Below are 15,575 nucleotides of genomic sequence, written 5' to 3' on the forward strand. Positions count from 1 at the left end.
ACACGGAAATTACATATAGTTCCCTGTCCTATTACCACAAACAGTAATGAGAAAACAGAATCATGGATTATTACTTCCACTCACTGACAAAAACAATTATAGCATGCTTCAAGTCCCTACCACTGCAGTTTCAAAAGAAGCCATGCTTCAGAAAACCACGTGGGAGACTGGTTAATGAAAACTGGAACCCACTACAGAGGCAAGAAGTCTTTTTGACCCTTGGAAATTCAGTTTCAGTGTAAAGATACAGGCAGATAAGGTCAGTTTCTTTCTCAGTGTGTCTTCAACAAATCAGAAGGCACACATGATGAATAGTTCGTATCACTCTGTAGCAACACACTAACTTCAATGTTGAGTGCAGAACAGCAAAACAATTACCTCAACTGAGAATATAAAAAATATCCATCACTTAAATATATGTAACTGTAATGTCCAATACATGTTCCTGGCAAATATGACACAGAATTTCTGTAAAAGAACATATAAAGATTAAGCTACTTCTATTAATGCACAACTTAATTTGACAGATAGAAATTGTAGTATTGATGGTTCATAAAAACTAATCCAAGCTAATTGCATCTATGCCTTGAACAGCTAGCAAGATTTTTCGAAATTAATTTTTAAGAGGTTCAAGAAAAAAGTGACACTGCTTTGCTCAGCCTAGCTCAGTTGTTGCTCAGCCTAGCTATGTTTATAGGGGTAAAAACATGAAAAAATATATTTAATTTAAAAGTTTGGTCAAGCTGCCAAATTATGAATAGGAAATATATACAATTGTTTCTTTCTAGAACACACACTTGCAGCTTCCCTTCCTTGCAAGCAGGAGTAACTATTTAGTTATCCCTGCCTAGAATTCCCCGAAAGGACCTTATATGCTTATCCAATGTTAAAAAAAAATACAGTAAAAAAAACCAACCAAACAAACAAACAAAAAAAACACAACCCCCCCCCCAAAAAAAAAAGAATCGGTCCTTACATCCAGCAAAACCTAAACTGCATTTTTCTGGTTTACATAGAATAATGCCTATAAATATCTATCAGGGCATCTGGTTAAATATTGCTCATACTTCCTTTGAGAGGAGGCACAAAACTACTTACGTGGCCATACATTTTGCAAGTGCAAAAATTTTCAGTATTTTTGAACTTTTATTCTTTTAGACTGAACTTAAAGGGAAGATTTAAAAACTTAGTTCGGTGGCCTTATAAACTACCTATAGTACCACATTCGAAGAGGTGTAAAAGCATCTCTGGATGAATCATAGAACATGGTACATTTTCCCCTTTACTCCTATGGCAGTGGAATAATTTCAAATAAAAAGCTTGTAGATGACTGAAATTGCATGGGTGGCTTGGCCTGCAATAATCCTTCATCCCATTATTTCTAAGTGAAAACAAGCAAATGCCTTGCTCAATGCCAGAATCAGTAATTTCCAAAAGGAAAGCACAGGATTCAGGAGCGCATACATCTCTTGTACATCCGGACATACTTCCAAGTCTCAGTCAGAAAGAGCACTGAGCAAGAGGTAAATTAGGCATTTTTGGATGGATTGCAACTACTGGAGGCAGCAGTCCTCCATTCAATTTCTTGCTGGCATTCATTTATTACCAATAATCACTTATTTCTTAAGTGGTTGCTTCAAGACTTATAATTTCATACTCAGATAAGTGCCCCAATGCACTGCATATGGGCTATTTAAATATTCAAAAACTGAATGAAACCTTAAATTCTACAACAATCACATAAGTGCATTCACACTTCTGTTATCTCAATTAAATACAATCTACATGGGAAACTCTAAAATATCACAATGCTATTTAGACTACGGCTATTTTGGAAGTTACACTAGAAACACAGCTGCCAAGGCATATATATTTATACAAACAAAGGTAGGACACACACAAAGCCATGAATGCCTTCTGTGTGTACGGAAGGACTCTGAATAACTCGGAACTTTAGAGAGAAGTCTTTCTGAGCCAAAAATCCCTTCAAATAAATTTGGTTTTCACATTACACAGGAAAAAAAACCAACTTAATATTATTATTTTTGAGCAGATGAATTTAAATGCCCTTTTACAGACCCTTGGGCCCAAATCTCAGCCTTACAGAGATTTTATTTACAAGACTGGGGCTTCCATCAATAACATTTACTTTTTAAGACTTAATTTCTGAATATAAGAATGGATAGAATTTCAGTTTCAGTAACTATCAAACTTTTCCAGGAATAGATACCAGATCTTCATACTATCTATTCTTAGGTAAGCCATTTTAGCCTTGGGAAGAAGTACTTACCAGTTTTGAGTAAGTTATCCCTTTCAGCTCTCTACCCCCTCCTACAAAAGAAAAACAACAACAACAACAAAAAAAAAAAGATAATTACAAATATTTTAACTAGACTTTGAAACAAAAAAAAAGGAATTCAAATATTTGAAAAGTTGGATAGGGAAGGGTTGGGATTTTAGAAAGAGGGTTTTGGTTGGTTTTTCTCCAGGGAGGTTGTAATTTTTTTTTTTTTTTTTTAATGCTGAAACTAACTATAAAACACCACTTTGAAAGAAAATCTGTTTGATGTGGCAGGGAAAACTAAGGACACCTACAATTTCAATCTGTATTAAAATACAAACTATTACTGTCACTAGGGGGAGAAGCGATTATAGGTACAAATTTTTCTAGTTCTATGCAAGGCCAGTGTCCTCCTCCCATGGGGGAAAGACCTTCTCTCTACCACATTTATTAAAATCTATATCGTAAGCCCTGTCAGTTGCCACAGCTAAATATGACAAGGTTACCCACCCTAGACATTTGCCCAGCAGCTCTGCTAGAGATTACACTAACACCCAAAGATGGTAGAGCAGGTGGTAGGTCAGCAGAGTCACTAGAGCTCAAATCCCAGAGTACTACTGGAGACTGAAACAAACAGCAGTGTAAGCCAATATGGTGGGACATGAAGTGTGGAGGCCGAGGAGAGGCACTGCCCGTTACTCTGCCTGGGTCACAGGTAGAACATTCAGTAGCACAGCAAGGTAATACCTCTTAAATCGCCATATGAATCATAAAAAACTCATGAGTCAGAGTTCTAAAAAGATACTTATAATATAAACGATAACTCATTTGCTCAATTACTTTGCCTAATGCTAAAAAAAAGCCTTCAAAATACTCCAAATTTTCTAGGAAAATACTAGAATATTAGCATATTTTAAGCTTTAACTTCACAGCTAACAAGATCTTTGCCGATGTTTCTATCCACACGTAAGTCATCATAGAGCTGAAGTTTATGCCCCAGCCTTATAAAAAGATCAGCAATAGAAAGCTACAATCATCTCTCACTCATTGGAGACCAGCACAAGTGGAGAAGTTTTCATTTACCAACCAGCAGAACCGGGTGCTTATGACCACTGAGAGCAGAAAAGAAAACAGGAAGCCTACTGTTGGCAGTGACAGTATTGTCAGTTTCCTAGTCTCGATTTTTACTGTGCATTGTGAACCACAAAATATTAGACTATATTTAATTTTAGAGCAATTTCAGGTTAGTTTACATAACATCCAGCTGCTAGCACGATCGGTTATGAACTGGGAAGTACGGACTATTTTGAGGTTATATTCAAAGTAAGTACATTCACTCTGGATGCCACAGAATTTTAAATACCTTCATTTTTGAAGGTGCTGAGGAGACAGGTATTATTCTCAATTTCTAGTTGTTTCTTTTTGGTATTAAAATCCTACTTGTCACCTCCACCTCCCACTATAAATCAGTCATTTAATTAGTCCAGAAACCTACAGAGGAAGCCCTTTCATCATGCAAGCACTAACTGCCCTCTTCAACAAGCAACTACAACTATACATCCATGCTATTAATAAAAAACCAATAATTAAAAAAATCTCACTGGTCTAGATATTGACTTCGGAAAGCTAAACAAAACAGTCAGCGCTACACATCTGCAAATGCAGTCTTAGAATAAATAAGCATGATTTCTATTTAAAAACAGAAAAATATCAATTTACTTGTAGCACGAGTACACACAACCTGACAAGAAAGCTGTCACTTAAAAATAACAGCAACTGTTCCTTCCTTCCTTTTTTCTCCCCTACACAGACACTCGCCTCCATAGCAGGACCCTAGTTCCATCAAGATGGAGCTCTGCAGAAAAAAGCTGCACAGTTACAAACCTTCAGATTGCATTTAATATTGCTGCAACCCCAGACTCAGAATCCAGGAGCTCCGAAGGACAAAGTTTAGAACACAAGGAGTTTAATCATGACTATCCAAGTGAACTACTGTGTTGCCTTGGAGAAGTCACTTACAGAGGACCTATATAGGGAATGGAAATACATTTGCATCCTCTTCTGCACATAATTTACTACAGGCTTTTTCTTAAGCATTTAGAACAGGTTAATCTTTGAATGTTAAACCTCTGGCAACACAAAATTCTGCCCTCATGCAGGTATATTATTTTTACTAACATCCCTGCCTCATTTAGTACAGAGGACAAGCACAAAGAATGAAGTATCAGTTGAATCTCTTTTCATTCTGAACTTTTGGTTTGCATGTTTTTTTAAACTCAACGTCTAAGCCCTAGGACAAATAAAAAAGTCATTTCTTCATAAGCAGCAGACTGATGAGAGCCACAGAAAAACTTGTGCCTGATACAGGCAAGTTTTCTTAAATAGAGAATTGAGACAGAGAAATGAAGATCAAACACCCAAGATTGGTAAACCCAAGCATCTTAAACAGATTTATGTTTTCAACTGTTCTTAGCATTTTTATAGTTGAGAACAGCATATGACCAACTAAATCTGTAACTTTGGTTCTTGACAACTCCTGCATTTGTGGATACTGGGAACCAACACAGAATAGTATTAATGAAAAAGAGATAAAGTCTGCTCTGTAGAAGAAATGAAATAATTTCTTGTGCACAGTAAAAGTACATATAGAAACTCACACTGCCTCTCTCATTCTCACTACAAAACACATTAGAAAGTTAAGATTAGACAGCTCACAATCACTCATATCAATAGAGAAGTCTGAAGAGTTTAGCATTATACAGGGATTTCTAACAAGAACTTCAATAGCAGAAATGTATCACAAAATCTCAGCTATCCAATTTACTGAGGCAGCCTTTTGAAGGCTCTAGAAACATGCTGTAAACTGTCCAAAGTAGGAACCTGCAAGGTTAACTCTCAGATTATTACAGTATATTCGGCAATATTTCGGGGGTTTTTAAACCCCAGGTCTGGGAGTCAAATTAAGAGCACTGTCTTCTTCCCAAAATATATATATGACCTACGATTAGAAAAAAAGCTTGAGAAATGCTTACCTACGTTCACCACTAATTAAAACAAAAATTCAATCAAAACTAGAATTAACCAAATACACCACTTTTAGAAATACATTTTTCTCAGTGGGATTGACTTAAGAATCCAATGTTAATATTACTAACAAGGGTAGTTTGACATATACATATACTTACAGCAGTAATACCCATGCCAGCTCCTGGAAAAGGCTCTTAACCTTTTCAATAACTTTATACAACTTATGCAAGGAAAAAAAACACCATTGCCAAAACAATCATATTCTGCAATTCAACTTTAAGATTTTTACTGAAGTTTTTGAATCAGAAGAATAGTTACTCATTTCATGGGACTGTTATGAAAACTAAGATCTCAAAACTCCTATGTTTAAGGCTTCGTAGCACCTGAGGACATCAGAAGAACACATGGTGGTGAAAACATTTTAGCATACAGCACCCAAAGGCTTAAGACTATTTAAATGCTAATTATCTGTATATTAAGATGTCTGATTATAACAATTAGATACTTATTACTACCTTCAAGTTATACAATAAAGTTTATGCTACTGTAACCAGAGACTCACTTGAAAAAACTGGGAAGAATTAAATGTCATGTTCAGCAATTTTTTCTTTGCATATTTCCTAAATCTAGAAGCTATCAAATGTTTACTGTCAGACCATGGGATTCTATACATTCATATCGTGTTACAATATTTAATTATGTACATTTTACTTTTTGCAAAAAGGATCTTAGTCTTGTTCAGTGCACAGAATGAACTCAGAAAAAAAAAAGGAGTAATTGCTGTGCACAAGCAATTGTGAGACTGATATTCTTTCGCATTTCAGAGAATTGCCCTACAATATGAGGGTAAAGCATTATTATTTTTTTTTTTTTTCACACAAAATACATACCACACCGAAGGGATTCAGAATTTTTTCTCTGGACTTTTTTTTTCAGTTGTGAACTCCTCAAAGCAACAGCTCTTCCTCCTATATTTGAATGATATCCTGTATGTAGAGAGCGCTCTATCTTCTAAGAAAACAAGTCATAGCAGATACTTTACTGTGATTTTCAAGTCAGCAACTCATATTCCTTAACAGGGTGGGATTTCTGCAGTCTTAAGAAGACCAAACACAGGCCAGATAGGGAATATAACCAATTTCAAAATAAATTATTATAAGGCTCATGTTTCAATGACTATCATTAGCAGTGCTGGTGCTATTGCTTCTGTGATAAAAACAAGCCTCCTTTGTGCCAGCACACGGAATCTGATCTTCCTGTTGTGTTGCAGCTGGGAGAATTCCCAGTCAGCCCCAGTCACACATTCCAGGCAGGTGGTAAAGGGACCAACAACATTGCTCAAGATAACTGAGACTGCACTGAAGTGTACAAGCCATGCCTTCCAGTTTGTCCATCTGTACAACTGCTCTCTCTTCCTCCTTCCCTATCCCCATATAATAACTCCTCCTAAACTGGTCAAGGAGCCTGAATTTTCTGCTTATGCATGCAGACAACTTACAGGATTCAAACTACAAACTTCAGTTCTATCTCCAAGTTCTGCTGCTATGATTCGCCATGAAACAAATGCAAATTGGAGTTTAAGACACCTGAAGCTGACTTCACTTGGGGATAGATTGCTTCACCTTCTCTGAAACACTTCATAAAACCATCAAACTAAGTTTAAATAGAAGTGTGCGACACCATCATTTGTCTTTGCAGAAGCAGTACTATATTTAACACATTGAAAATGAGCTAGAAGACTCATTACAGTTTAAAAGACCATCTCTAGTGTAAAGATAAAACCACTTCACTTTTTTTTAATAGATTTTTAAAATATCAACCAAAACTTGCCATGGCACCAAACACATATAAACAGTTGAAGATTACCCTCTTAGCTCTCGTCCTATGACTACAGATATGTCGGGCATTAGTAACTCTTCCTGAACGCAGTCTTTCCTAGCATCTTGGGGGTGGGATGGGGTATGAAATCACACTCTCTGGCAAAATGATTAACTACATTTGGCCTAGCAGAAAATTAGCACAAACGTGTTTTAAAATCTCAGAATCATCTCTGTCACTTGAGCAGATCCAAGATATGTGGCTCTACACTTTTTACCCATGCACAAACCTCTCTTCTTTGCACAGTCTTTGTCTATTTCTTGAATCAGAAAAGCCTCTCTAACCTATGACCACTAGTAAGCCTGGCAGATGTTCTTTCCGACTTGGTAGCAAGGTCTCCCCATCTAATCCTAACATTCACAAAATCACCATCAATAAAATTCTCCTTTTTTTTACCCAGACACCAGTGTACAGGGATGTTTTACAGCACTGTTGCATTCAGAAGTTCTAATATTGCAGAACCACTAAGCGTCACTTTGCTCAGTGAGTTACTATTCACCAGGCTTTAGAAACACACAAAATCATCCTACGTGCAGTGTAGCTAAATTCTTGTTCAGGTAAAAAAAGTTGTATGACCGGGACTTTTGTTTCAGTGAATTACTTTTTAGAAGGACTGTTTAGCTAAACACACACCAAGAAAACCCCCAGTAGTAATAAGATCTACAAGTTTACGTTTTACTAACAGTAACAGCACAGTTTCATATTTGAAGCAGGGAGCTGAGGAAATTTTTGCAAAATTAAAATATTTACACGATGTGAAGGCAGAGTTTGGCATTTATTTCTAAAAATTTTTTGCTGCATTATTTGACATTCCGGAAAGTTGCTGGAAACACGGGTGGTTTTTAAACTTTTTAAATTTTTTTTTTTTAGAAAACACTGTTTAACAATTTAACTTCAATAATATGTCAGTTAATCTGTTAAGTCTTAAAACTCTAATTTTTCTTTTTGAATTATTTTCAAGTTATTTACAAAGTATATATACGACTGGGAAGGAAAGTAAGATGGAAGCTCAACAGAAAACAGAAGGAGCTGTCACCTCCTAGCTGTAAGAGGCCACTGTTTGGTCTCAAAATTTGTAAGAAATGCAAAGGGAAGCTATTTGAATATTTGTGGTTTATGGTTTTGTTTTGGTTTTTTAATAGTATGTCGAGCAAAATCAGTTTATTAACCTCTGTTGTTCTTAACCTGTGTTGTACCTTTCTCATTCCAGTCACTAAGAAGTTCCTGCCTTCCTTTCATACTTCAGAGACAGAGGGGAAAAAGGGGAGGAGAGGGAGTTGAGAGGAGGAGAGAAGACTCTTTCTAGAAAGAACACAAGTGGTAAATCCTAGTAACTGATTTAACAACCAAAGATGCAAGGAACAAGAAAAAATTAAGAAAACCCTACCCCAGTACCTATTAATTTCCCCCCTGAAATTCCATTAAGAAGGGAGGGATCTCTGATTTCTGGTTTTATCCTTTTAAACATAAGGAGAAATTTCTTACTGAGTGCCAAACCCTTTTTCCCCTTCTAGCAACCCACTTTATGTTTGGCTTGTGGGAATGATGCATTAGTGAGGCAGAAGTGCCTTAAGAGTTTTGGGAAGAGGTCCAGAGCACAAAGGAGATGATCTGGGTAGTGCTGCAAGACTGCAGTAATCAAATGCAAAACTAGAGGTATCTCTGACTGTCACTGGAAGTGCAACTGCACTTCTGATGCAGAGAACCTCAGGTAGGTGCACATCCTGCTTGCACAGACTATTCTTTGAATTTTATCTATCTGCCAGACACGTTCAGAGGACATCAAAAAAATGTCAGAAGAGCAGCCAACGCCTCAACCACACAGCCGTGACATTCAAGGACAGCCTTGGCCTTCCATTTCCACGGGGAAAGAGGTGCTGTTACCGCAGTCGGCCAGCAGGGGGAAATGCCAAACAAGTGAAGGGAAAAAAAAGTTAAGAGAGAAAACACTAAACATGAGGAATAAAATTAGGCAAACCACACACGTCTCCTCAGTGGAGATGGAAGGAAGAGATTCTGCTCTCTGAGAGGGAAAGCAGGATAAATGAAGTATATTTGACTCAAAGCATTCTTCCAGAATTTAGAGAGGAAACAGTGAAAGTGCAAGTCCAAAACACAAGCAAGTAAAAGGAAGCTTTCACTTTCATGTTAGCACAGAGTGACTGCAAATCAATTAAAGTCTTCTTAAATCTAGCGTTTTAATGAAAAGCAAAATATTGTGACTAAACAACTGAAAGAACTAAGCTGAAAGATTAAATAAATTAGTTCATACATTTATGTTGGGTAGTCCTTGAAAAATATATAAAGTGAGCACACATATTCTGTAAGATTATTCTGCATTACAGAAGACTTCATACTACATTTATACAGAATCCCAAGAGTCTGGACTTTTTTTTTCCCCAAGAGATTTCAGAACAGCAGGGCTCCAGTTAAAGACCCCGAATTTCCTTCTACCTTATATATTATCTATGCAGCATTTCCATGCTTATGAAGTATAGTGAAAACTACTTAAAGGGAGCGTTGGTTAAGTGAATAAATCCGTGTTAAATGCATTTTGATGAAGGGCAACTTGCATGCAACAGACAGGAAACAAACAATTACACAATGCGTTTTAAAATTAGGAAATAAAAAAGCAAAATGTGATAATTTGTTGAACAAAGAAATTGAACAGGCACTTGCAATGAAGAATAAAAGACAAGCCCTGCAATCACAAGGGCTTTCTGTTTAAAATATCACTGGCTGAGAATCACAAGGAGCAGCAGTGAGGTTTTCAGTGCAAGATTTAGGGAGATTAGCTACACAAGCTTCTGCTGATGTTACTGTTCCACAAACATCAGATAGAAGCCAGGTACACATGTAATTAACAAGCAAACATTTAAAAATGCAGGTGTATTGTGATCAGTGATTATATGGCAGGGCACCTTAAAATAACACGTAATCTTTTATAGTTCTGTATTTATAAAGTTCTTTCAAAATCAGATGCTGTACTTTCAGTAAAACTCGTCTCAATGTGTCCATGAAACATAAATGACAGTTTGCCAAGCATGCACAAGGAAAGTTTAGACTACCAGTACATCAAGAGGCCTAAGTGAAGCCTAGTTCTCCTCAAAGTCTATAGTTTCAACTCCAGTTTCTTTATTTTCATTTAGCCTGCAGGCTAAATAACACACCCACAGGCAGCTAATCTAGCTGACCAAGGCACTCTCCTTTATGTTCTCTTCCAGCTGTGAAGTCCTACCTCCAGCAGTCCCCAGTTTTTCTGGGGGGAATAGTGGGCGAGGGGGTGTCACACTCCACAAAAAGCTGAAGTGATTCACAGATTGGTCGGGGGAACATCATGCACAAGCTTAAGCAGTAGAAGCACTGTGCTGGCAGCCGAAGGGAGACCTTCCTTCCTTCCTTCAGCAGTTACAGAGTTCCAGTGTGCTATACTGGTACAGGACAGAGCATTTTGCATATTCTGTACTTTATGGTACTGAAAAATACTTGTAAGAATATAGATGTTTGTTTCATCTTACGTAGAGCTTCCATTTTAACAGAAGGTGATATGGCTCAAAATGAGAAACTATACATAAATTCTTGCCTTTACAACACTACAGGTCACTTGCTCTAATACATTAGCCTTCTAAATAATTGCCAAAAGACAAAATGAAAACTATTTGTTAGTGAACAAGTGTTCACATGAAAAAAGCATCAAAAGAACAATTGTTTCTTTCTTAATCTGTCTTCAGATTTTATGAACAAGATGAAAAAGGTAATGCTTCTCATGTGCTGAAAGTGATTTTTTTCTAGAAAGAATACAGGAATTTCATTTCACAAAGTTCTACGTAAAACAGTCTCAGACTTCTGCTGATTGTCGGGTGCTCTGAACTCTGAAAAGGTGGTTGGGACCCTCTGCTGCTACCAGACAGGTATCACATTTTCCTCTCCTTTTGACTACAACATCTGTTCTAAGTACAGCCTGCTCACACTCAGTAAAAACCATTCTCATTCTATATTTGCATTTGATTCACTTTTTAGCCAAACTTATTTCAATTTCACCAGCTATTATTTCATTAAACCATGTTGTCATTTTGGTACTCCTGATCTCCTGAGCACAGAGACCAGCAAGGAAAAATTTTTAAAAAGGGAAAAAAAACAGCATAAGACCTTCTAACAGTAAGTACTGTATTCCTTGTGTACAGATTAATTAGATAAGGATCAATAGGGTTTCCACGAGTTTCTGGTTTTGTGTACGGATAAATTATGATAGAGCACGTAAAGGTATCAACGTGTTTCACACACAGCCTAAATAAAAAGGCAGTAAACAGAATTAGGTAAAACACGCTTGTTTCAAACTCTGAACTAACTAGAATACTGAAAGCTCCTTTCTCTCCCCCTCCATCCCAAAATAAAAGCGTGAGTGAGAAGGGATTTCATTACATTCTTAGAACTGTGAGAAGCGAAGTCAAAGGCAGCCACTGGCGTTTAGCATGCAGGCTGTACACACTCCCAAGTACGTCACACTGACAAAACACACTGGCGGAGCTATATGCCTTCCCAAGGCCTCCAACGCACTGTCGCTAGGCCTAAATCAGGTAGGCTCTGTGTGCAGTTCTGCTGCAGATGAGCAGGAGTCCACCCCTTCTCCCTATTTCCCTTAGATTTAACAACCAGATTGTTCCAGCATCAGCTTTTTCTCTCTGCTTCCTTCAGCAGTAATGACTGTATTTAAAAAGACGACAGCATCACAATTTACTGTGCAAGAATCGGCCCTAATTTTTTTCCTTCTTTACTACACCAGCTACCCTGCAGCTTCTGAGCCATTGTCGGCTGTTGTTTTTTGTTCCTTGAATGCAACAGGACTTGATCTGCCAGGCTGCATCACTGTTTTCACAGCACACCTCTAAGAGGAAGAAAATCTCCTCTTCCTGCTTCCTGCTGAGCACTGTGAATATTCGGATTTTTCCTTTCTCCCAACAGATACACAAGTCCAACACTGCTGAATATTCACACATTCCTCTCTTTCAACACCAATTCATTATTTCCCTGTTTATTTTCATACAAAACTATTAAATAAAATAAGCTGTGGCCCAAGTACCTCAGAAGTTCTTTTATAGAGAATTTGATTCTTCTGCCAGGGTAGTCCTATTCTGACAACTACTTTGAGCCATTTACTTTACCTAAAGCAGTATTTTCCTGCTCTTGGGATTTCTAATCTACCCTATAGCTTTGCAACACTCAGGTTCAGGACAAAGAGTTTTATCTCTATAAGTCATGAACTTTCTCATTCAGGCAAGATGGAATAATGGTGAGATAAAACCCACATTTTCTTATAGCTTTACCCTGGATGACACTCAGGTGAACCACTTGATGCAACACAGCCTCATGGGACTGACATAAAACTACTGGGGAAACAGAACACCATCAACTACAGTGTAGATGAACTCCCAAAATTCATCTTCACCAAGCCAAACAAAAAGGGGTAAGCTTCTGGAGGTCAAACATATATCAGAATACTGCATTAAATAAACAAATAAATAAACACACACAAAAAATCCTTTAGAAACCACTAAGACTTAGAGGTAAGTACAGAAATGCAAACTTTACCTGAACACTGGAGGCAAAAATTGTTTGACTGTATTATTTTCTTAAAAAAATGTAATTCCACACTCAAAAAAAATATCTAAACGAAACAATAAATAATCGCCAGTTTGTTTCTGCCAGGGAACACTTCACATTGATTCAAAAAGAAAAGATTTTTCTAGACAATCCAGAGTATAAACAACTTCTTAAAAATATATATATAATTATTTAAACAGTGATTTAACTAGTTCATTGCAATGGAAACCCTGACAACACTTGATACATAAAACATTTATGACAGCGTCCTAAAGCACTATTAGACAACAACCTACACAAAAAAGCTGGACAAGTGAGAACAAGTTTACATACACACACCTTGGAAAGACCTGTTTTCTATTCTCCATTACAGATTTGTTTTCTAATCATAGCAGCTGTTTCCTCCTTTCTGCACAATATACCTCAACTAAATTACAAGTTTTGTTTCAGTCCCTTGTCTTTCAAAAAACACCTGCCCTAGAAGGAAGGAAAAGAAGGATGATACCACTCTCCACACCCTTTTCAGTCCCCTCTGCTGCTGCAAAAAAAAAAAAAAATGCTTGTTCCAGACAAAGTATTTAAGTTCCTGAAAACGAACATGACCATTTTAAAGAGGTCTAAAACCAGAGGTATTTAATGTCTCAGAAGTCACTCCCAGTGAGTAACAGTCCCTCTTGTCATTTTAACCTGCGGTAAATGGCCTATTTTCAAATCATCTATTGGAGAAACAGTAAGAATTTCAATTATTTCAGCCCTATTTTCTGAAGTTGCATTACGAAGCACATAACATCTGGCACAAGTTCTGTGGGGGAAGAGGCTTGTACATCATCCTTTCATACACACAACAAGCTCCAGTCCTGGAAGAGGGCCGAATGGCAAGAAATACTTTTTTTTCTGAAGAGGACAGGAATGGTTGTTTACTGAACAGACCAAAGGACCCTGGGATCAGCAGTAGCATGTGTTGCCAATTTCTGAACTAGTTCATTTGCTTGCCTCTGTCAAGTCACTTTAAGAGTTTCATCTTCCAAATACAAAATAATGATACCTGATTTATAACAATGCAAGTATTAATTTCTTGGCTTTGTATGTTTTAAGTGTTTGTTCACCAACACACAAAACAACACTTTGTCCAATTAGGGACTGACAACCAAAGCAAGCTTCAGCTGCTTAACTTCATGAGCTACAAAACCAAAACACATTATTCAGTCTTCTCATTCACGAACATCAAAAACTGTCAGTCTTGCTTTTTAAAAATCTGCATCGAAGTTCTTACTCAAGCATTCAAGGTTACAGTAATCTTTATGAATTAAACTTTTTGCAGTTATTAAGTTCCTGCTGCAGTCCCACAGTACACTACAGACTGTTCAAATTCCACAACAGCTTAATACTAACCTACTAAAAAAATATTTTTTCCACAACTTGCATGCACCCACACAAGAGTACAGAGTGCTAAGAGCTTCTGAATACAATAATGTAAAATTGTAATTCAAATTACTAAAGGCATTTACAAATAGCAAGAAGTTGAAGGAGGATTGATTCCCCCAACAATAACCTAAACCATCTAGATATCTGAAAATTTGTATAATCCATGCACACTGAGCAAAGCTGAAGTAAAGGATGCAATTCCTACAGCGGGTAAATCAGCACTGCCATGTGTTGCCAAGGTCTGAACTAGTTCATTTGAATATCCTCTGTCGAGTTACAGTCTGGATGTCACATCTGCATGTTCCTACATGACACATTAGTCTCCTTGTCCTCCAGACTAGGAGTCTTCCAGACAGAAGTGTCTGTTGTAGCCCTTCTTCCTACCCTCCAGATATAGGAATGAACATTCACACACTACTGTGTGAGTTTAATTATTTAACATCCAATCAATACTTAGAGTAGCAAAGGAAAAGTAAATTCATATATATAGAAGCATAATATTCAAAAGAAGCATTACTTTCTAGCAATATTTCTTCTCTGAGAAGTGCCTGTTCCCATTCGCCTAAGAGTTCAACTAACTAATACAAATTTGCCCCATAATCAAATTAAGATAGTCTAGTTAGACAAGGAGCAAACCTATGGAAGTTAACACCTGCCATTTGCCTGACAGTCAAACTGCGTTAAAACTCATTGATACCAATGCTAGGTAAGTGAGAAGTTTTGAGTTTCAAACCAGAGTATCAAATAAAAAAAATTAAAATTCTACCACGATAACAAAATGAGATGAGCGGTGGATTCTTGGTATCTATTAAAAAAATAAACTCACAGCTGATCATAGTAAAAACATCACAGACTTGGTTAAAAACGCAAGACAAGGACTTCCACAAACTGCAAGAGAAAAGAACTGAAGAAAAGAGGCTGGGATGAGGCAGGATGTAGGAACAAATTATAGAGGCAGGAATGAATTATATCACCCTTTGAAGGTGATATAATTCATGATACTAAGATTACAAAGCACTGGTCATTTAAACAAAAACCCAAAACATAGAAAACAAAAGCACACACACATACAAAGAAAAAAAAAGCCCCAACACAAACCCTCACATTTTTAAGGAACACTCTCTGCCAAGTATTCTTATAAAAGATTGCAATCTTAATGAAATGAAGCTTTTGGACATCCAACTTCAAAGCAAATGAAAAGGGATGCTGGAAGACCTACATTTCAAATACCAAAAGGTTCATACACCATATTGCTACAAAAATAAAAGGAAGCAAACCAAACCCATTTGTATACCTCACACCACCTTAGAGTAAAATCCATGAGAGGATCTACACAAAAGTAATAAAGAAAATAAAATATAAA

General features: G+C 37.0%; 1 protein-coding gene across 11 annotated transcripts in view; it reads right to left on the reverse strand.

Annotated features, from left to right (window-relative positions):
- PHF21A (PHD finger protein 21A) overlaps positions 1-15,575 on the reverse strand; it is a 135,239-nt gene that overhangs the window by 101,993 nt on the left and 17,671 nt on the right. For 7 of the 11 annotated variants that reach the window (XM_032113378.1, XM_032113384.1, XM_032113386.1 and 4 more), the window contains one exon: positions 2,291-2,331. The exons of 2 other annotated variants lie outside the window; for them this stretch is intronic. The gene's annotated coding sequence lies outside the window, so the exon portion shown is untranslated. Of the gene's footprint in view, positions 1-378; positions 469-2,290; positions 2,332-15,575 lie in introns of all 11 variants that reach the window. 2 more of the 11 variants (XM_032113381.1, XM_032113379.1) reach the window with 1 other exon arrangement.

The sequence above is a fragment of the Corvus moneduloides genome, chromosome 6, assembly GCF_009650955.1.
Source record: "Corvus moneduloides isolate bCorMon1 chromosome 6, bCorMon1.pri, whole genome shotgun sequence".
NCBI lineage: Eukaryota > Metazoa > Chordata > Aves > Passeriformes > Corvidae > Corvus > Corvus moneduloides.